This window comes from Ailuropoda melanoleuca, chromosome 13 (genome assembly GCF_002007445.2).
Source record: "Ailuropoda melanoleuca isolate Jingjing chromosome 13, ASM200744v2, whole genome shotgun sequence".
Classification (NCBI taxonomy): Eukaryota; Metazoa; Chordata; class Mammalia; order Carnivora; family Ursidae; genus Ailuropoda; species Ailuropoda melanoleuca.
Genome location: NC_048230.1, coordinates 56,324,550 through 56,345,352, shown reverse-complemented (window position 1 = coordinate 56,345,352; position 20,803 = coordinate 56,324,550). Strand labels below are relative to the sequence as shown.

The 20,803-nt window shown below is 51.6% G+C and overlaps 1 long non-coding RNA gene across 1 annotated transcript in view; it reads left to right on the top strand.

The window, feature by feature from the left end:
* Positions 1–8,421: 8,421 nt before the first annotated feature.
* Positions 8,422–20,803, top strand: part of LOC117795651 — a 158,375-nt gene continuing 145,993 nt past the window's right edge. Inside the window, exon 1 of the long non-coding RNA XR_004619737.1 lies at positions 8,422–19,870. This is a non-coding gene — a long non-coding RNA (uncharacterized LOC117795651). The remainder of the gene's footprint in view (positions 19,871–20,803) is intronic.

Sequence of the window (20,803 nt, the reverse complement as noted above, 5' to 3'; positions counted from 1 at the left end):
AGCCCTCAGGAGCAGCTGTGTGTTCCCTTCAAAATTCCCATAGCAGGTGCTGCCTGCAGGTCTCTGCTCCATATAACAGGTGCTCAGGAAACCCTTGTTCCAGGAGTTTATGGGGCTTATATCATTGCTGTCATTTGGTTTGGGAATGCCCCACCCCCTTTCAAAGGAAGACTCTGTGGTCTTTGTCATTTCACAGAAGAGGAAATTGAGGCCCAAGTCGTAGAAGCAGGAAGTGGTGAGGCCGGGATTTGAACCTCAAGTAGGAAAAGTGTTCTACAAACAGGCAGGGTGGTCCTCATTAGGATCCTTAGCCATTTTAATTTTAATTCAACCTTCATGTATGCACTGCGCGGGCCCTGCCTAGTGCACGGGGCGGGGGCAGGGATCGTACCCTTGTCCCCTCCCTGCTCAGAATTCCCCCAAGGCTGTCCATAGTCCTGAGGATGCAGTCCACGCTCCTTGCTCCCCCAGAGCCGTGCCTGATCTGCTCCCCACCCTGGCCGCCTCTTTGACCTCCCCTCTTGCTCTCTTCTCCGGTCTCCTCCAACACATGTTTCCCACCCTGGGGCCTTTGCACATGCAGCTACCCTGCCTGGAACTCTCTTTCCATGCAACTCCATCTTCCCCTTCGGTTTTCAACTCTAATGTCACCTCCTTAGAGAAGCCTTTCTTGATTATTTGAGCCCCAGTCCTCCTCCCACGCCCACAGTGTTACCCATCACATCACCTTTTTTCTTTTCTTTTCTTTTTTCTTTTCTCTCTTTTCTTTTCTTTTCTTTTCTTTTCTTTTCTTTTCTTTTCTTTTCTTTTCTTTTCTTTTCTTTTCCTATCTTGCTCCCTCGCTGGAATTTTATTTATCGTCTACCTCCTCTAGTGGGCTGAATGCTTGTGGGCAGGGACCATGTTTGTTTTGTTCACTGTTGTACTGCCTGGCATATAGTATGTGCTCCATAAACATGTGTGGAATGAATGAATGAGTGAAGGATGGATGGAAACAGTTGAACAATCTGGGTGCTGAGAGGAGGAGTAAAAGGCTCAGGGCCCAAGCTGGGGTCTGAGACCTCTTTTCCCTGGGTCTCCCTGCCCTGGAGAGGGACCCCTGCCAGGGTGGGAAGGTGGGTGTGGGGGCAGCGGGCAGGGCCAGGCGAGGCCTCCTCACTCCTTACTGTTTTCATCCTCTCGGTAATTATGGGCTCAGACACTCCTCGATGCCTTCTCGGAATAATAGCCGGGCCTGTTATCAGCAGCATCTCCTGGACCTTTTCACAAACAGTCATTAATCAAGTCTCGCTGCCACCCTACCCTCCCTCCTGGTGGAACCCGAGGCACAGAGAGGTGAGGCCACTTTCCCAGCAACACACAGCCAATATGAGGAGGATAGGCTGTTTTGCCCACAACCTCTGGTGTGGGATAGGGTCTCCTTCCCCATTCCACTTGGGGGGAGCCTCTGAGCCTGCCATGGCTGGGGGGCCCTGCCCCCATTTCCCGGCCCCCAGCCTTCCTTGAAGCCCCCGGGGCCTTCCAAGGTGGCCTCTTAATCACTGCCGGTTAATTAAGGAGGTTAAACAACTCTGTGGGGCCCATGTGGGCCTGCCCAGGGAGAAGGTGGCAGGGCTGTCTTGCAGCGAGGCCCCCACTCCCCAGGCCTGGCAGGGCACTGTGCCGCCTCTGCCCTCCCTGGGGCCTGGGGGTCTCTGGGGAAGGTTCCATAGGACTCCATTGTTGGCGTGTGCCCCCTCCCCTTCTTTGGGTGGTGTGTGGGAGGCGCTGGCATCACTTAATGAGGCCTCCACGGCTGCCAAGGAGAGCTGGAGGAGTTGAAACAGGTTCTGGGTGAGGTGAGTTTCGTGGGCTGGGCAGAATCTGTGGCTCTTTGCCATGTGGGCGCTCCCTGGGGCAGTGGGGGGCAGGCGTGGGACCCCTTCCTCCTCCTTGCCCTCCCTCTGCCCCTATGGAGTGGGAGCAGAGAAAGCTTGGGAGGGGACAGTGAAGATGACAGAGGACAGCGGTCGGGACTCCCCCGCTCCCCACCACAAGCCTGTGGGAACCACACCAAATAGGACCACAGCAACAGGGGTGGGGGGTTCTGAGACATTGCTAATCTACACCCTGATACAGACTTGGGCCCCGGTCTTCCTGTCTGAGAAATGGCGGGGGGGGGTTGGATGTGACAATCTCAGGCTCAAAGATTTAGTTTAGGAATGATCCTTCCCAGACAGAGCTGTCTAAACTGCTGTGTGATTTTGGGCAAGTTGCTTTCCCCCTCTGGGTCCCTGTAGCTCTGACTGTACCGGTGGTGATGGGGTGGACAGAGTGATGACAAATGGTTATTCCTGTTGACCCTCTGTCTCTGGTGAGCTGAGAACACCTCCTGAGGGACACCCAGACCCGCTTTCTCAAGGCCACACAAAGAGGTTATTCAGTATGTCTCTGTTGGCCCTGGGGAACCCGAGACCCTGGACTCAGGCCGAGGAGGTTTGGGAGGAAGCTCCCATGTGGTGTCTGGACACTCCCCGAGGCTGGTCTTGGGGGTCCCAGGACCTGGAGAGCCAGCCCCTCTGCATTGCTAACCCCCCCCCACCCCCGCCCCACCACAGGTTCCATCCTGGGACAGGCTCAGGCAAGGCTGGCTCAAGGCAGGACCCACTGTGCTCCCAGAACCCATGGGGGTATGTGGCCCTATGGGCTCCTTGTCTCCCACAACTATTATTATTATTTTTTTGAAACACCTTTTTGGAAGTATAATTTACATACAGTAAAATTCACCCTTTTTTGGTGCACAGTTTTGTGAAGTTTTACAAACTTAGACAGTTACATAACCACTACCACGAACAAGATAGAGAGTACTTCCCTCACTCCAGAAAGTTCCGTGTGCCCATTTGTAGTCAATCCCTTACCCCACCACCAGCTGCTGACAGCCACTGATCTCCCCCAACTTTTTATTTTAGAGATTTTTGAACTTACAGAAAAGTGCAAAAACCTCACCATGAACTTTGGTAATCCTTTCACCCACATTCTCCAACTGTCAGCACTTGGCCCCATGTGCATTCTCGGCCTCTCTCTCTGTCTACATGATTTCTGCTGAACTGTTTGTAAGTTGCAGACGTCCTGATGCTTTACCCTAAACACTTCAGGGAGCATCTCTGAAGAACAGGGCATTCTCCGGCACAGCCCCAATGCCATTATCATACCTGAGAGATTTAGCTTTGACCCATTCCTATCACCCAATATCCAGCCCGTGTCCAAATTCTGAGGTTGCTCCAAAGTGTCCCTAAATGGTTGAGGTTTTTTGGTTTTTGTTTTTTTTCCTGGTCCAGATTCCAATCAAGGATCAGGCTCTGCATTTGGTGGCAAGTCTCTTTGGTATCCTCTTATTTGGAACATTCTCCCTGTCCTTGCTTGATATGTAACGCATGCTTTCTTAAAGCTGCCCTCATGATTCTACATACCTAGAGCACAAGGGCAAGTACCACGGGGACAGAGTGCTAGTGAAGAGGGCTGCTGACTTGGGGACGTGAGGTATCTAAACTTTGTTTAGAAGGAGGAGGTAGGAGGGAGGGAGAGAGAAGGAGACAGAGATGGACAGACATGGGTTCATTGTTTCAACTTACAACGATGCTGAAGAATTTAAAGAAAAAGTATAAATCGCCCCATTTGAATTGAGAGGGCTCTGTAGTCCCATGGTTGTGGCTCACATCCCTAGCCTCTGCCCAGCTCTCCTCCCTGGACTGTGAGAACTTGGGCAGAAGACTTCCCCTCTTGGGTCTCAGTTTCCCTGTCTGTGAAATGAGGATAGTACCAGTCTGTCCACTTGCCTCCCACTGTCGTGAGAATTCAATGAATGAACTCATGTAGCATATAAATAACAGCAACTCTGGTTGTTAACAATTTGGTGACAGTCTTCCCAGACATTTCTCTCTATACCTATCTACCTGCATGGAAATACAGGAGTATTAAAATTGGGTTACCTCCTTTTTCCCTCAATAGTTCATCATAAGCATTTTCCCACATTCAAAAATGTAGTGCTCTTCCATCATTTAACAAGTTTTAACTTTTGTTCATTTTTGTCCACAGATAATACCTTCCTAGGGCACCAAATACACACATACCAGAAGGCTACAGTTAAAAGTCTCTTCCTCCTGCCCCCATCCCCTCGGTTCCTCCTGGGACGTTTTGTTTGGCTTTCCAGAAGGGTTCTATGCATATATAAACAAAAACATAGATTTTCTTTCTTTTTCTATTCCTACAGATATTAGACAACAGTACAGTGTTTCTGGGCCTTGTTTTTTCACTTAACAGTAGATCTGGGAGGTGGTCCACATCAGTGCATAAGGAATGCCCTTCCTTTTTTTAAAGAGTAGTCCCTTGTGGAAACAGACCAGAATTTAATGACCCAGTTCTTACTGACGGCCACTGAGGTGCTTACAGGCTTTCGCCACTAGAAATTGCAACAGATAGCCTTGTGCAAACGTCTTTGTGTCCATGTGCAAGTCTGTAGCATATATTCCTAGAAGTGGAACTGCTGGGTAAGGTGTCATGTGTATTTTGAGCTTTGCTCTGCCATCCTCGGTAATGGCTACATGGATCCCGGTGTACGTAGTTGTCCCCTCTTGGTGCACATTTAGGTGGTTCCAAGTTGTCTTTCCTATAAACAACACCACAGTGAACATCTTTGTGCAGCTGTCTTTGTGTAGGGAGCAGCCGGCTTACGGGGAATTCCCGGGAATCTGAGGACAGGTCAAGAGGCAGTGCTGAGAAGAGACAATTAAACCAAAGGGACCTGTGGGTATGGCTGCTGCTTGGAGGGGCTGCCAGTGGGATCCTCGTAGTAACAGACTCCTCTAAACCCTGTTAGTGAAGTGTGGGCTAGGACCCTCCTCAGGGGGCCAGTCTGGGAGGCGGTTAGAAATGCAGAGTCTCCAGCCCCACCGGAACCCTGTGGAGTCAGGACCTCCATCTGGCTGGCACAGACCATTTGGAGAATTGTCCTAAAACAAACCCAGAGACCCCAAGACCTGTTCCTGGAGGAAATGGTTTAGCCTTGGCTCTGGGGCAGATCTGAGGCCAAACGTGTCTTCCCCACCCACTGGCTGTGTGACTGGGGCTGAGCTGGGTGACCTCTCTGCCTCAATTTCCTCATCTTTAAATAGGAATAAAAGTAGCTCTCACCTCCTGGGGTGCCTGTGAGAATCCTAGGGGCTCGCTCACAGAGAAGTGTTTAGCATAGTATGTGCTCACTAAACGCTCTCATTGTTCAGGAGGTGCACAGTAGGTAAGATGTGGGAGTCGGATCTCGCCATCACCGCCATCACTACTCCCTATCTCTCTCTGTCCCCATCTGTCTCTCCTTCTGTTCTGGACTCTGTCTCCCTGTCTCTTGCTGTCTCTGACTCTCTATTTCTCTCTCTCTCTCTCTCTCTCTCTCATGCAGCCGTATGAGCTTTATAAGCATCTGTGAAAATGCTAAAAGCCTGGAAAAATGAAGCTAGGCTACAAAGAGGAAAATGCAAGCTAAAAAGGAATAGTACCATGAGGGCAAAACCATACCATTACACAAGCTCAGAAATATTAATGGCAAAAAATGCACTTTTCCAGCGGGATGTGGGGCCCTTTCAGCCTGTGCGGTGGGCTGTGGTGGGGGCCTGCCAGGACGGACAGCCTGGCCTGTGGTTGCCTCTATTTCCTGTTTCTTTGGACCCAGTGCAGCCTTGGACCTGGGGAGAGCTGAATGATGAAGAGCAAAGATTCTGGCCCCAGATGGCCACGGAGTGCCTTCTTCCCTGTCATATCCTTGCTGTGGGACCCTGGCTAGGCAGAGTCCTGCTCATTTACAGAGCACCTGCTACGTCAGGCCCTGGGATGCCACAGTGTACAAGACAGACAAAAACCCTGCTTCGTGGCACTGAGATCACAGGGGTATGCATATGGCAGATAACATAGACGTGAATGAACAAATATGCAGGACAATTTTAGAGAGTGCTAAGTTACCTGACTAAAATAAAATATGGTTATATAGTAGAGAAAGATAGGGGTGGAGTTACTTTGCTCTGGGGGTAAGGGTCTGGGGAGGCTGCTCTGACCTTAAGTCAGGGACCAGAATGATGAGAAGGATCTGGGCATAGAAAGTTCTGGGAGAAGGGCATTCCAGAAGAGGGAACAGCAAGGGCAAAGGCCCTGAGGCAGGAACAAGCGTGGGGGCCAGTCACGATTGGAAGCTTTCAGAGGAGGAAAGATGACAGGAGCAAGACAGTCTTTGCTGAGTGTTTCAAAGAAGTCACAAGTCACTTGCCCTCTCTGAGCCTCTCTTCCCCCTACGTAAAATGATTAATTCCAGTAGTGGGCCAGAATCTCTCTATATCAGGGAATGATTGGGGTTTGGGAGGATTTGTCTTAAAACTGGGCACAGCAAGACCACTCTTTGTACTTAGATTAATTAGGGTGTCTTTTGGGGGTGACGGTGGAGATTATTTGGAGCTGAAAGCAATGCCCCAGTCTCTCCATGGCTCAGTCCCTGATGTCAGGAGTTAACAGCCTGAAGCACTCGGCATAATGCCTGGCACAGAGCAAGTAGACAGGAATGGGGAGGGCATTCCAGGTGGGAGGAGAGGCGTGGAGATGGGAATGTTTAAGGCGTGTTAGGGAAGAGTGAGGAGACCAGCTTGGCTGGTGGGGAGGGGTGAGAGAGGAGGCTGGAAAGACAGGTTGAGGCCCAGGATGAGACCTTGAATGGCATGCAGAAGGAGGGTGGGCCTTAGCTTGTAGGCAGTGGGGAAACATTGTATGTTCTAGAGCAGAAGAAGCCATGGAAATCATTTTTTTTTTTTTAAGATTTTATTATTTATTCGACAGAGATAGAGACAGCCAGCAAGAGAGGGAACACAAGCAGGGGGAGAGGGAGAGGAAGAAGCAGGCTCACAGAAGAGGAGCCTGACGTGGGGCTCGATCCCATAACTCCGGGATCACGCCCCGAGCCGAAGGCAGATGCTCAACCTCTGTGCCACCCAGGTGCCCCTCGTTTTTGTTTTTGGTTTGGTTTTCAATGAAATATTTCAGACATTCAAAAAAGTTCGAAGGATAATAAAAAATAAGGTTCTGCGCAGCCATCATTCAGCTTAAGAAGAAAACACCCCAGTATTGTTGACAACCCCAGAAGCCCCTGCCCAGTTGTCTCTCCTAAAAGTTGCTGCAACCCCAGATTTGGTGTTCAGGATCCCATGCATGTCTGTGTCCTGTTGTTCATTCGCTGGAGTTATAAAGTACACACAGTCAAATGCAAAAAATCTTACTTCTGCAATTTGACAGCTCATGGGATCACCACCTGCATCCAGTTATAGACAAATGCTAGCATTTGGTTTTGCTTTTCTTAAACTTCAGTTGCATGGAATCATTCCATATGTACTGTTTGGTATCTGGCACTTTCACTGGATATTATGCCCATGAGCTCTGTTTTGCGTCCATGGTTCATTTCCTTTTCCCTGCTATGTCGTAGTCCACTGTTTAAACAGACCACAGTTCGCTTCATCACCCTATCTGTGGAGATGGACGTTCCTTCCAGTTTCCAGTATTTTGAGTACTACTGCCATGAACATTCTCGTGTATGTCTTTTGGTAGGCATAAGAACACACTTCTTTTAGTCCCTGCTCAAGAAGGGAATTGCAAGATGTAGGGGTATGTGCGTATTTAGTTTTTATAGCTGTGGCCAGTTTCCCAGAGTGGTTGTGCCACATCTTTATACTTTTACACACACATGCGTGCATGTGCACACACACACACGCACACGCACGCACGCACACACATCCCTGAGGGCTCGGGGGCCCTGCTTTGGCTGTGGGTGTGATGGTACAGACGATGGCTCTTGTACATTCGCTTCTACAACTTGCTTTTTCCCACTCCAAGCTCTCTTCCAGAGCTCCGTGCCTGGTGGTGTAGCTGCTCAGATATGTCTGCTTGTCCTCAGCGTAGGATCTGTCATGTCCACAAAGTGCAGTGGTCTCCTCCCAGCTCCTGTGCGTGCCCGTGTAGCTTATTCCCCTGGGGTTCTCTCTCGGGATTTTCATGACCATCTCTTGTGTGTTGGGTCAGGCCAGTGAAGATGGGCCTGGGGAAGCTGTCACATCCATCCTGGTGGGAGACGAGGTCGAGGGGCTGCCGGTACAGATGGATTTGGGAGATACTTAGGGAACCTGCTTGTGAGGGGAGGAGGAAGGATACAAGACCCAAGACCGGGACACTGGGGCCCAGAAGTCGGGTGGAATCCGTCGTCCCACTTTCTGGCTGGGTGTCCTTGGGCACATGACTTTGTTGTCACAGTCTCGGTTTTCTTTTTTTTTCTTTTTTTTTTTTTTAAAGATTTTATTATTTATTCGACAGAGATAGAGACAGCCAGCGAGAGAGAGAACACAAGCAGGGGGAGTGGGAGAGGAAGAAGCAGGCTCACAGCAGAGGAGCCTGACGTGGGGGCTCGATCCCATAATGCCGGGATCACGCCCTGAGCCGAAGGCAGACGCTTAACCGCTGTGCCACCCAGGCACCCCACAGTCTCGGTTTTCTGATCTGTACTTTGGGATCATTCACCTGACCTGGCAGGGTGGTTGTGAGGGTTGAGCAAGTAGGGACATTCAGTGGACTTGGCAGGGTTTAAATCCGTTTATTAGTGGGCTACCTTTAGGCAAGTTGCCTCCTCTAAGCCTCATCTGTAAAATGGGGATAACCATACTCCCTGCCTCCTGGGGAATTTGTGACAATGAAGTGAGATCCTGTACATACAGCATGTATTACACACTCAATAACAGCGAGCTATGCGTTATCATTGCTGCTGTCACTGCCTTCTCTTTCCTTCCCTCAGAAGATGGGTGCCGGGAGGGCACAGCCTGGCCTTTAGCCTCCCTCTTCCTCCCCGGGGGTCATCAGAAATCTCTGGAGTCTCACTACACACCACAGCTGCGTCCCAGGTCGGTGACCTGTGTGAGCCCAGCCCCTGCCAGAGCCTCGGTCTTCTCCTGCATTATGGGGCTTGTGGCAGGGCTGGCCGGCCTCACCAGGAGGTTCCAGCTGGGCCCATGATCTAGAAAAGGGAAAGAGCTCTAGAGTGGGTAGATGGGGTCTTGTGAGGGAGCGACATTTTCCTAGCAATGCTGTAGATGCAATCTTGGGGGACCTCCTAGAGATGGGGCTGGTGGGGGAGCTTCTGACTGAACCCCTTTGGAAAGGTGACCTGGGGGTGGTGATAAGAGACAGGAAGGGCACCGTGGCTCTGCTGACCCTCCAAGGGAAGGTTTTAGCAGCAGGGATGGCCAAGCCCCTGCTGCAGGGTGGGGACACTCAGGCCACAGTGAGAGGACCTGTCTCTGATGTCCATGTGCAGTGTGGCCCTGGGTGCTTGGTGTACTTTCTCCGTGCCTCAGTTTCCTTTGCCGTGAGTGTCCCAGGTAGGCCTCACTCCCTCATCTGCTGGATTTCCCAGCCCCCGCGGACCCCCTGGCCCGGCCCCCTTGCCCGCATGGAGGCTGAGGCCAGGGCTCAGGGCCAGGGCCGCGCACCTTGACAACCCGCCCACGTCAGGCACAAAGGCCCATTGTTTGGGCCCACGTTGGCGGGGAAGCGGGCGGGGAGCAGCCGCCTTTCACCCAACCCGCTTGTGGTCGGCGGGGACTGAGGAGCGATTCACAGAGGCCCCCGCCCCCTGACCGGGCACCCGGCCAGGCCGCCTCCTGGGCAGGCACCCTTGCCAAGCTGGCAGCTCCTACTCTGAGCTGGGCCTCAGTTTCCCCAGCTGAGAAGAGGGCCGCAGAATGGCTCTGGAGGGGTGGGCAGAGCTTGCTCTTTGACCTTGCTGCCCTGAGATCCGTCTTCATGAGGCTGTGGCTTCCCCTGGCACAGAGAGGCTGCTCCAGCTGCACCTGAGGAGGCCAGAGGCACTAGAACTTCAGGGCCTGACAGACCTGGGTTCAAATTCTGGGTGATTTTGGGTGAGTTTGTTCACCTCCATGAACCTTAGTTTCTTCATCTATAAAAGGAGACTTGGGGTCCATGACCCTCAGGGTAAAATGAGAAAAAGGTGCCACAGGTGACATTATTTGGTCGTTTGTTCAAAAATACATCCTGGGTGTCAACCATGTACAGGATTTTTGATAGAATTTGGGTGCAAAATGAAATACAGAGCCTCTTGTTCAAAATAAGAGCTCCAAGATGGCAGCAGCATTAAACCAAACATGGCAGCTTCTAAGCGTGGGACTCTGTGTGATGGTGCAGATCACACACCCATGGAGCCCACCCTGACTGTGCTGAGCACTCTCCCGGGCCTGGGGACGCAGCTCATAAGCTGAGGAAAGCTTATGTCCTCATGAAGCTGACAGTCTGTCAGGGGATCCAGGGCTTCCTTTGGGACTGCCTGTTAGATCTTTTTTGAAGCCAGGTGTCCCTGGAGGCCTGCTCCTCCAGGGCCTGCTGGCCAGGTGATGCAGGGTGAGCTGGGGCACCCAAGCTTCCCATCGGGGCTTTGTGTGAATGACCGCACATCAAGCTGGGCCCCCCAAATGAGTAATGGCTGACATTGACTGAGTGGAGACTCCATGCTAGGGCTGATCCAGACGCTTCTCCCAGTTAACGCAGGTCATCTTTGTAATGGCCCTGTGAGGAGGCAGGGCAGCATGGTTCCCCCTCTATACAGATGGGGAAACTGAGGCTCAAGTCAGTGAGCAGAAGAGACAGGATTTAAACCCAGGCTGTCTGGTGCCAGAGCCTTAATCTCCTCATCCTACTGTCTGCCAAGGGGGCAGTGATGAGCCAGGTGGTGTGTGCCTGGGACAGAGGCCCTGCTGGGGTTCGAGGCTGGGAAGGGCGCGGGTGTGCTGGTGGCCCGCCAGCTGCCACCTGGGTTGGCCCTGCTGTGGCCCTGAGTCACAGCCCTGTGTCCTGGGAAGCTGGCTGTGCCTCGGGCACCCATGGGGCCTGAGTCACAGCAGAGCACACCCTGCCACCCTGCCTACCTCCCGCCTGGGCCTGGGGACAGGTAGGCCCTAGAAGCAGATCTCTAAGCAGGAGCTCACATTTGTGCCCACTGTCAGGGGCAAGAGAGAGGTACCTGCTTGCAGCCCCAGAAGCACATTTCTGCCTTGTCTCATGGAGCCCAAACTCACCCTTCCAAGTTATCCCAAGATGGGTTAGCAGGCTGGTGAGTTACTGAGCTCCCCGTCCCTGGGAGCATTCAAGGAAGGATAGCCTGTCAGGATGCTGAAGAGGGTTGCTGTATCAGATTGGGCCTGGCATTGGAGTATGTGACTTCCAAAACCCTATCTTTGTTCATGTACTTATTTTTGAGTAGCTACTGTGAGAAAATGGCCTAAAATCCAAAAAGTACAAAAGGATAGGGAGTGAAAAGTAAGTGTCCACCCTCCCTGACTCCCAGCCTCCAACTTTTCCTCCCCAGAAGCAGCCACCATTAACTGATGTTTTCCCCCAGAGCTAGTTTATGTACCTACAAACAAATATATACATTGTCCTTTCCTCCCTCCTTCCTTCACACACAAATGATAGCCTACTGGCTTATATTCCATTCTGCCCCTCATTTAATTTCTGTTTTACTTGACAACTTATCTTGAAGGCTGTTCCAGATAGCACACATAGTGTGCTGCCTCACAGTTCTTACCCAGCCACATGGCATTCCTCCTCCCCACCCCCTGCCTTCCACATAATCTATATAGCACATTTAATGAAAGGCCTTTCAATCCTGAATTCTGCATTTTGGGGTTGGTGCCATCCTTCACTCTGATGGCCTGAGGAAATTTTCAAAGTTTGACTGGAAACTGTAAGCTCTTTCCACATATGCAGGGATGTTTGGGGGCAGGGGGGCGGCGGGCGTCTGTTTTTGGTTGAAGTTATACAAGACATAAAAGAGCAAGAGCGAGAGAGAACCTTTCACCCACACACCTCCGTGCCAGGCACTGATGATCTAATGGTGAACCCCACAGACACCAGCTCATCTACCTGTAGTGTGGCCAGGCTGTGGGACGAGGTGCCCATGTGTGGTGCCTGGGAGCCCTGTGTGTGTGTGTGTGTGTGTGTACGCACGTGTACACACATATGTGTGAGGGGTCAGCAATGAGACGAGTTAGGTGGGGCTTTAAGGGATGCATAGGAGTTCATATGAGAAGCATGGAGATGGGCCTACCAGGCAGAGGGGACAGCACGAAGAGTGAAACTACTTGGTGGATGCAGAACTGACTACCAGCTTCAATTTATTGAGTACCTACTATGTGCCAGGTACTGTGCTCAGTGCTTTAACGTCATTGCTGTATTTAAACTCCCCAGAATTCTAGGCTATTATCATCCCCATTTTACAGACAAAAACCAAGGTACAAAAAAGCATAGTTACTTGCTCGTGGCCACACGGCTGCAGGTATTGGAGCCTAGATTTGAACCAGGCAGATTGAGCTCCTGGCCGTTCTAGTATTTCACAAAGGCAAAGGGATAGCTGGTAAGGCTCTGAATGTTAGACTTCAATGTCTAACCTTCCCAGCTCAGGTCCTGTGCCTGCTCAGAGGCCTTCAGTGTTTCCCCATGGCCCCAGGATCCCCTGGTCTGAGCTACCCTCTGCTCCCACAGCCAGCACGGGTGCCTCGGGCAGCACGAGACCTTTCTGGTGAGCTGGGTGCTACAGGCACTCCCTAACTGCCAGGGAGTACTCCGGGCATACAGACCCTGGCCTGTCCCCACTGGTAGGTTTCAGATGTGGCTGGAGATTGGACTGGATTCCAAGGTCTTGGTGCTTTGAGGCCTCTGAGCTGTCTCAGGTACAGCTCTGGTTAGCACTCAGTCTGTTTCCCATGTGCTTTGGTGGGTATTGGGCCCGAAGCTTTTGAAATCCCACTGACCCTGCAGTGTGGGAATTCATCACCCGGTTTTGCAGATGAGAAAATGGAGGTTCAGAGAGGTGAAGTGACTTCTCTCAGGCCACACATTGAGCAAAGAGCAGAGCCAGGACATGAATCCAGACCCCAAGTTTGACTCTTAACCACCCCACACTCCTGCCTCCATTCAGGAGGGTTTCCTAGTCTGCCCCTGGGCAGGGGCTTCATCTCTCCCTCTCACCTGGGTTCTAGAAAGGAGCAATGAGCCTATTGTCCTGGGGAGCTTGACTGTTATGCCTAGGAACTCAGGATCAAGGGGGGGGCCTGGAGATGGCCCATGCTGCTCCCCCCACCCCTCTGCCAGCATTAAGATGCAGGCCTCCTTGCTTCTCCCAGCAGTGAGAGAATAATAGTTGGTTCAAATGTCAGGCCTGCTCTGCTGCCTGTGGGGAGACTGGTTGAGCAGGTCTGGGGGAGGGACGGAGGGAGGAAATTATTAATAATTGCAAAGCAGCCAGCCTTGCTGCAGGCCTTGAGATGAGGTGTGGGTTTGGGGGTGCTAATCCTAGGGACTCTGCCCTGGAGTGAGAGGCAGCCTGCAGCTTCCCGGGAGCCTGTGTGTGTGGAGGAGGTGATTGGGGGCACAGAGTCAGCCTTTCTGATTTGAGACACGTTGGCCTCCCTGCCTCTCATCAACCCCTATCATGAGGGCTCTGCCAGTGTCAAGAGGAGGCAGGAAAGAGCCTACTGTGTGCCCTCGGAAAGTGTCTCACTATAGCCAGATGAGGCTGGCATTGTTACTGTCTTCAATTGACAGTTGGGGAAACTGAGGCACAGGGGGGTTCAGTTGGGACTTGAATTAAGGATGTTTGATTGCAGCTAGGCTGCCCTTGCTCGTGTCTCAACACTCTACTTAGGGTGGAGGGGAAGACCCCCCCCACAGCATCAGCATAATCGCCAGTGTCATACCCCAGAGGATGGGAGTTTGTCCCAGGCTTTTCTGAACCTCAGTCTCTTCATCTGTACAATGGGGAGCCAGAGCTCCTTCCTCTAGGTCAGGGGTGGCTGACAACGGGAGGAAGTACGGAGATAAAGGGCAGGTTTACCACCTGCCTACCATCTCCTCCCCTCCAGCGCCAGTCCCTGACGACCATCACCCTACGAACGTCCTTTCTTTCCTCCTTTCTCCAGCACACTCGGCAAGCTCTGCCCGTTAGCCACGACCACAGGCAGCTCTCCACTGGGTCTTCCTTGGCCCTTCGGGGACCTACAGAGAGGGCTCCCTAGCCAGGCTTGGAAAAACTCACCCTGAAATGTCTTGTGAGTTATCAGTGCACACTCTAGCAGCAAAATGGCTTGAATGGTGCAAGTTGAGGCCATTCAGGGAAGAATGGTGGGGATTCTGGGAGCTGAAAGCCAACCCCTGGGCTTGTGGCTAGCTGCCACCGATGGCAGAGACATGCCCAGATCGCGTGCCACCGAGCTCCAGGACCGCTGCATCTGTGGGGGACCTCCGGGCGTCCCCCTCCTTGGCCTGCCCCGATGGACCGATAAGGCCCAGCTCGGAGGAGGCGGCGGCCATAATTACAGGCCTCAGTGGTGGCGGGAGGCGAGTCATGAGGTGGGGGTGACTCAGAGGATTGCTCCACGAGTTGAGCGGGGGTGGGGCCGCCCTCCTGTCTGCTCCTCACCCCACTGGCCTGAGGAGGACCTGGGCACCCAAAAGGCCCTTCGGGGCCCCTGGGCGCGGCCAGGCCAGGGGCTCACCCCGAGCCTATGACTAGGGGCCTGTGCCTCTTGGCATCCTTGGGGCTTGGCTTTGTGTCGGGATCTGGGCGGCTGGGTTTTCCCCTTGCTCCCTCTCGGGCATCATTTCTGGGAAGTGGGAATCAGGGCTCCGAGGCGCCAGACAGTGAGGTCCAACTGAGAGTAGCAGGCTGGTGGCCGTGCAGATTTACCGGACCACGGGGGCGGGGCGCCGGGAATCCCAGATTAGGGACACGTGTGGGCTCCCAAGAACTGGCAGGTGCTGCTTTCTAGAACCAATATTTCCAGGTTCAAGGATTCATGGATTAGCAGATTTGTAGAATTATAAGTTTATAAAATCAGGGAATCAGTTACAATTGGTTCCAGAGAATTTATACATCCATTGAGGGAGAGATTTAAAAAAAAAAATCACAACAGCTGAAGAATTTAGGAATAAATTATCTTGGTGTCTTCAGCTTGCTCCCACACTGGTCACCAAGAAGAAAAAAGAAAAGGGAATAAAAGTATAAATATCCATCCTGTTCTACCTAGCGAGAGGAAAAGTGCATGAAGCTAAAAGTCCGCAACTGGTGAAGTGAGGCGTTCGTTGTGCTGGGTTTTTCTTTTGAACTTTCTCTGGTTTTGAAATTTGCCAAAAGGAAAAATTGGGGAAGAGTAAAATAGGAAATGAAATGTAAACATGAGGTGTAGTGTAATGGATGATACGTCCGGGTGATCTGTAACAGGGTGACTTCGTGATTTCTGTGTCTGTGACTCTCTTGATTTGTTCATTATGGTTTCTAGCTATATGATGTTTGGGTTACGTACTGTAGGTCAGGAGCTATTCTAGAGGCTCTGCAAATATTAACTTATTTAATTCTTAACAACAACCCTATGAGGTGGGTGTTATTGTGGTGCTCGTTTCACAGATGGAGAAACTGAGGCATGGGGGGGTTAACTTATTCAAATCTTGCTCAGTGCCTTGTTGGGTGCCTGCTACCTGCCAGATACTGTGCTAGATGCTGGAATAGAGCAGAGTTCAGGACAGACACTGTCCCTGCCCTTGGGGAATTTGGCAGGGAAGACAAATAATAAACAAATGAGTAAGATTATTGGAAGTTTAAGGCGGAAAATGAGGCTGCTGCTTTGAGGGTGCAGGGGCTCCCTCAGATCAAGTGAGCAGGAGGGCCCATCTGAGGAGGTGGTTTTGAGTGGGGGCCAAGGGAGTGAAGGAGGCTCACTGGGCAGAATGCCCTCCCTTTGCCCCAGCTGTGCCTTCTGCCAGGAGCGCCCTTCCCTCTGCATCTCTGTGCCAAACTCCCACTCACTGTTCCAGACCCTGCTGGGCAGGCACTTCCTCCGGTGGTGGGAGGTGGACTGGGGGGCTTCCCCAGCCGGAGGGGGAAACTGTCCTCCCCTGTCTTCTCTCTCCTCTCTGTTCCTGGGACAGGCCCTGAATGTGGGGGGCCTCCCTCAAATCAGCAGCAACACCCACCTGCCAGGACTGCCAGCCACTATGCTGGGGTCTCTCCCGGAGTGGGAGACAGGATTATCTCCTAGGAAGGAGATGAAGGTCCAGATAGGTGAAGAGACTTGCCTAAGGACACCCAGCTAATTAGCAAGTATTTAATGAGGGGAAGGGTCTGCACTCAAGACTGACAGGCTGCCTTTTGGTTATTGTTTACCTGCCACCTCCCTGCCCCCTGGCTGGGGGCCTCTTGAGGGCAGGTGCTGGGAGCCTGACTTAGCTTGGTGCCCGGCATCCCCTAGCTCTGGGCCTGGGCTGCTTGGAGAAGGCGTGTGGAATGATCTGACCTTTGCCAGGCTGAGAGCGTGAAATTGAGCAACATCTAGCTAGGCCAGAACCCTGGGGGTGGCCCTTCCTCCAGGGGAAGGCAGGTGGGGATCCAAGCCCCCGGGCATCCAGAGGGACCCGGTGCCTGCTGGCCCCCTCTATGCCCCAGTGAGCATTGAGAACCTACTTGGGACAAGTGGCCCACGTCACCCCCACAACGGATTGGTTCAGACCCTTTGCTCTCCAAGCCTGTTCCTGGAACCCCCTGGCGCACATGGGCAGACTACCCGCACGCCCATTTCCCATCCCAGCCCCAGGGGCTCCACCAGCTGGTGGGGACACAGAGGTGCTCAGAAGGTTCTGTCTGAGATGAGGGGTGCAGGTGTGTGGGAGAGGGGCTCCCTCCCTGCATCTCTGTCACTGAGGAACCTGGCAGGGTGGAAGGAGCCCAGACATGGAGTTCTCACACTGGGTTCAAAGCTGCTCTGTCCTTTGAGGCTCTAAAGTCTGAAAACTTGGTCTTATCTGCAAAATGGAGACCGTCAAACTACCCGCCCTGGGGGATGAAACAGTAGCACCCGGCCGGCACATAGTAGGTACTCGATAAACACCAGCTGTGGTAGCTACAGATTAGGACCACTGCTGAGGATTTCTGAGTCTTCGTTCACTCATTCATTGCCCCAGTATTTCCTGAGACCCTACTGTGTGTCAGGCCCTGAGTAGAGTGTTAGGGGCCCATCACAGAACAAAACAGACAAAATCTTGCCTTTGGACAGAGGGACAGTGAACGAGGGAACAAGGAAGCAAACAGCATCATTTCCGACCGCAGTAAATGCTTTGAAGGAAATGAAGCAGGGAGGCATAATAGAGAGTGACTGGGGACCCCTTCGGGAGAGGGCCTCCCTGAGAAGCAGCTGTGGCCTAAAAGAAGGGTGTTGAAGGTGCAGGGAACAGCAGAAGCAAAGGCCCTGAGGTCAGAACTAGTGAGGTGGGTTCATGGAACACTAGGGCCGTCACTGTGGGGGGCGCAGAGCGAGGGAGAGGATTGGAAAGAGAGGGAGGCAGGGGTGAGGACTTGGAATTTCATTCCAACAGTGATGATTATAAACAAAGACCAAAGTTGTGAATGACTACAATATACAAAGCGCAAACTCATAGTGATTCACTTCCAGCCCAGAGCTTGGGCACTTTGGGTCAGGCTCCTCAAAGAAAAGCACCTGCTCACCCCTCCCCTGCCAACTTTCTTGTGTAAAGAAATACTAAGGGAACAGGTCACTGCCATCTGTGAGGTGCAAACACAGTGTGTAAGATGCAAATGTGTGTGTTAGTTGCGAATGTAGCCACAACATCTGGCCTTGGTGCTTGTGGGGAGGGGGAAGGGGCCGGGGAGGGGGCCGCGTAACATCACCAGCCCTGATTTCAACAGCACCGTCTCAACTGGGGAAAGCTTGGGAGATCAGCTGGTCTAACCCCCTGACTCCCAGATGAGGAACCTGAGGTCCAGACAAAGGGAAGTAAGTGGCCAAAGGTGACACTATGAGTCAGAGGCAGATGTAGGACTTGAACCCAGGCCCCCAACTTCCAACCCAGACTTTCTGAGAAATGGGTGTCTTGCCATGTGCTTCCCCTTTGTTCTTTCCTCCCAGACAGAGTCAGCTGCCCTCAGGGCCAGGGAGGAGGCCTGGGACAGGGGTCTGGAGATTTGGGGCCCACCCCCTCACTCTCCTGAAGAATTTCTTGGTGGCACCACTGGCGTTTTGACCCAGATAATCTACCCTCTGCTTTGGAGGCTGTCCTGGTGGAGTATCTCTCAGATGGACCCCTGCCTAGAAGCGGGGGCAAAGGAATGCCTCTGGAGATTGTAAAGTTGCAGGGAAGGAGGCATTTCACTTAGAGGTAGTAATGATCCCCGAGGGTTAACCCCCCAATGGCATTGCTGGATATTGACGTAAACGACAGGCAATTACAGGATGAATAACTCAGGAGCTACTCCCATGTTAGGAGAATAGATCCTTTGGCTCAAGACACAATTTGCACGCAGAACGATTTTCACAGAGCGCCACTTCCCTTCAGCCCGCAGATGAGCACGCCGTGACCTGGAAACCTGAGGCCGGGAACTCACAGAATGGACGGCCACATGATGAAGGTGCTGCTGTCGAAGGGCCAGGTGTGGAGAAAGCCATTCCAGCGACTCTAAGAGTATGGGGGGGAAGAACGCAGACTGGAAAAAGAAATGAGTTTTGAAGAGTAGACTTTATTTTTTAGAACGGTTTTAGACTTGCAGAAAAATGAAAACGGTAGCACCCTACACCGTTTCTCCCATGGTTAATGCCGTAGCATTAGCGTGATCCACTTGTTAAAATTAATGCACCAGTGTTAAGGCATGATTGTGAACAAAGTGCCTAGTTTATTCAGATCCTTTTTTCATAGTTTACTTGCATCCTTTTTCTGGTACAGGATCCCACTCAAGATTCCACATCACGTTTAGTTATCACGTTCCTTTAGGCTCCTCTTGGCTGTGCCAGTTTCTCAGACTTGCTTTGTCTTCTGTGACCTTGACAAGTTTCAAGGACTGCCGGTCAGGTTTTTGGTAGGCTCCTCCTCTGTTGGAATACTTTGACTGATGTTTTGCTTATGATCAGAGGAGGAAGTTCTCAGGAGGAAAGCGCCATTTTTATCATATATCAAGGGCACATCCTATCAACATGATTTATCACTGTGGGTATTGACCTTGATCACCTGGCTCAGGTAGTGTTTGTCGGTTTCCTCCACCGGAAAGTTACTCCGTTTTTCCCTTTTCAAAGTATCCTCTTTGGAAGGAAGTCACTCTGTGGTTCAGTTCTGCTTGTATCAGTAGGGACTCAAGGATATTTATTTTATTTATATGTTGGGTTATAATTCAAGACCACTGGGAGCTCTTTCACCCATCAACGTTGGTGCTTTTGTTTAGTGTTTTGTTTGGCTTTTGTTTTGAGCATTTTCTTATCTCTGACACCACATCTCGTATGTTTCCTGCACCAGTCTTAAAATCAGCCATTTCTCCATGTGGAGCCATGGCTCCTTCTATGGGAGAATGGTGTTAGAAACCAAGCTCTGGGGCTGAGTGTGCCCATGGCTCGTAGGGTGGCATTTCTTCTAGGCCTTCTCAGCTGACAGAGAGAAGAAACATATGTGTGTATATTAACCCACATGTATGTACACATCTGTAAATGTTTTTATATGTATCCATCTATATCTATATTTAGCCAAACGTGAGTTCGTCCTGATGTCTCCAGGATCCGTTATGTTTTATAATGTGATTTGAAATAGTAGTCTGTCACCATATTGATAAGTATAATTATAGCTAGCACTTACTGACTGCTCATGATGGTTGAGTTCTAAGTGTTTAATGGGCATCATCTTTATGCTTCATGACAACCCCAGGTCCTGGTTACTCCCCTCAACCCCATTTTACTGATGAGGACATAAAGGCACAGAGAAGGTAAGCATATTGCCCAAAGTCTCCCAGCTAGTAAGTGATGAAATAGGTTTCAAACCCAGCCTCAATCATATCAAATATTAAATTGCAGCTACATCCTCCATTAATAGAACTTAGACACAACTGAAAAAAGAAGAAAGAAAGAAAAAAAGCCCCAAATGTTACCTTGTAGCTGACTGGTTGACACAGTATTACATTTCAAAGATACCTAACTTAAATGTCCTGATTTCTTTGGAAGCCAGTACATTTTGTGATTTGGATCTCAGACATTTTCTCCTGGAGGTTCTGTTGTCTCCAGTGACCAACAGATGAAAGAGCTTGGGCATTTGCCCTTACCCGTTTTCCCGGCCACCGTGCCGGGCCATTCTCAGTACCTCCCTCCAGCTGGCCCCATGGGAAATTCGCAGGGACAGAGTCTTCTGGGAAACATGCCCTAGGCAGCTCAGATCCCAGAGGGGCAAAGGAGGGTGGAAAGGAAACATGGGTGCAGGGAGGGGGCAGGCAGCCTTGGTGCTCTGACTCCTGGGTGTTCCTGGTGTCAGTCTGGTTTTATCTGCTGGGCCTCTTCAGGGAGTCCTGGACAGGAGCCTGCCCTGACCCCCAGTGTGGCCAGAGGCAACCCAACGCTGGCCCCTCCTCTCAGGCCGGCCCCACTCTCCTCAGGCCCAAAGCAGCCTGGTTCCACTTCCTCCAGGAAGCTTTCTTTGCCTGCCCCACTCTCAATGATGTCCATGTTCCCTGAAACCCCAAGCCTCGACCAAGGGTCTCAAACTAGGAGCCCTCAGATGTGCTTTCTTTAGTTTGCACAGTGTCTTCTAGAATTTTGATTTGGTTCTAGCATTGAAGAGCAAGAGGTTTCCTATAAACATGTGGACACTCAGCCTATTTTACCAGGGTTGAAAGCCTGGCAGCCCCGAGCTCACATTCCCACCGGCT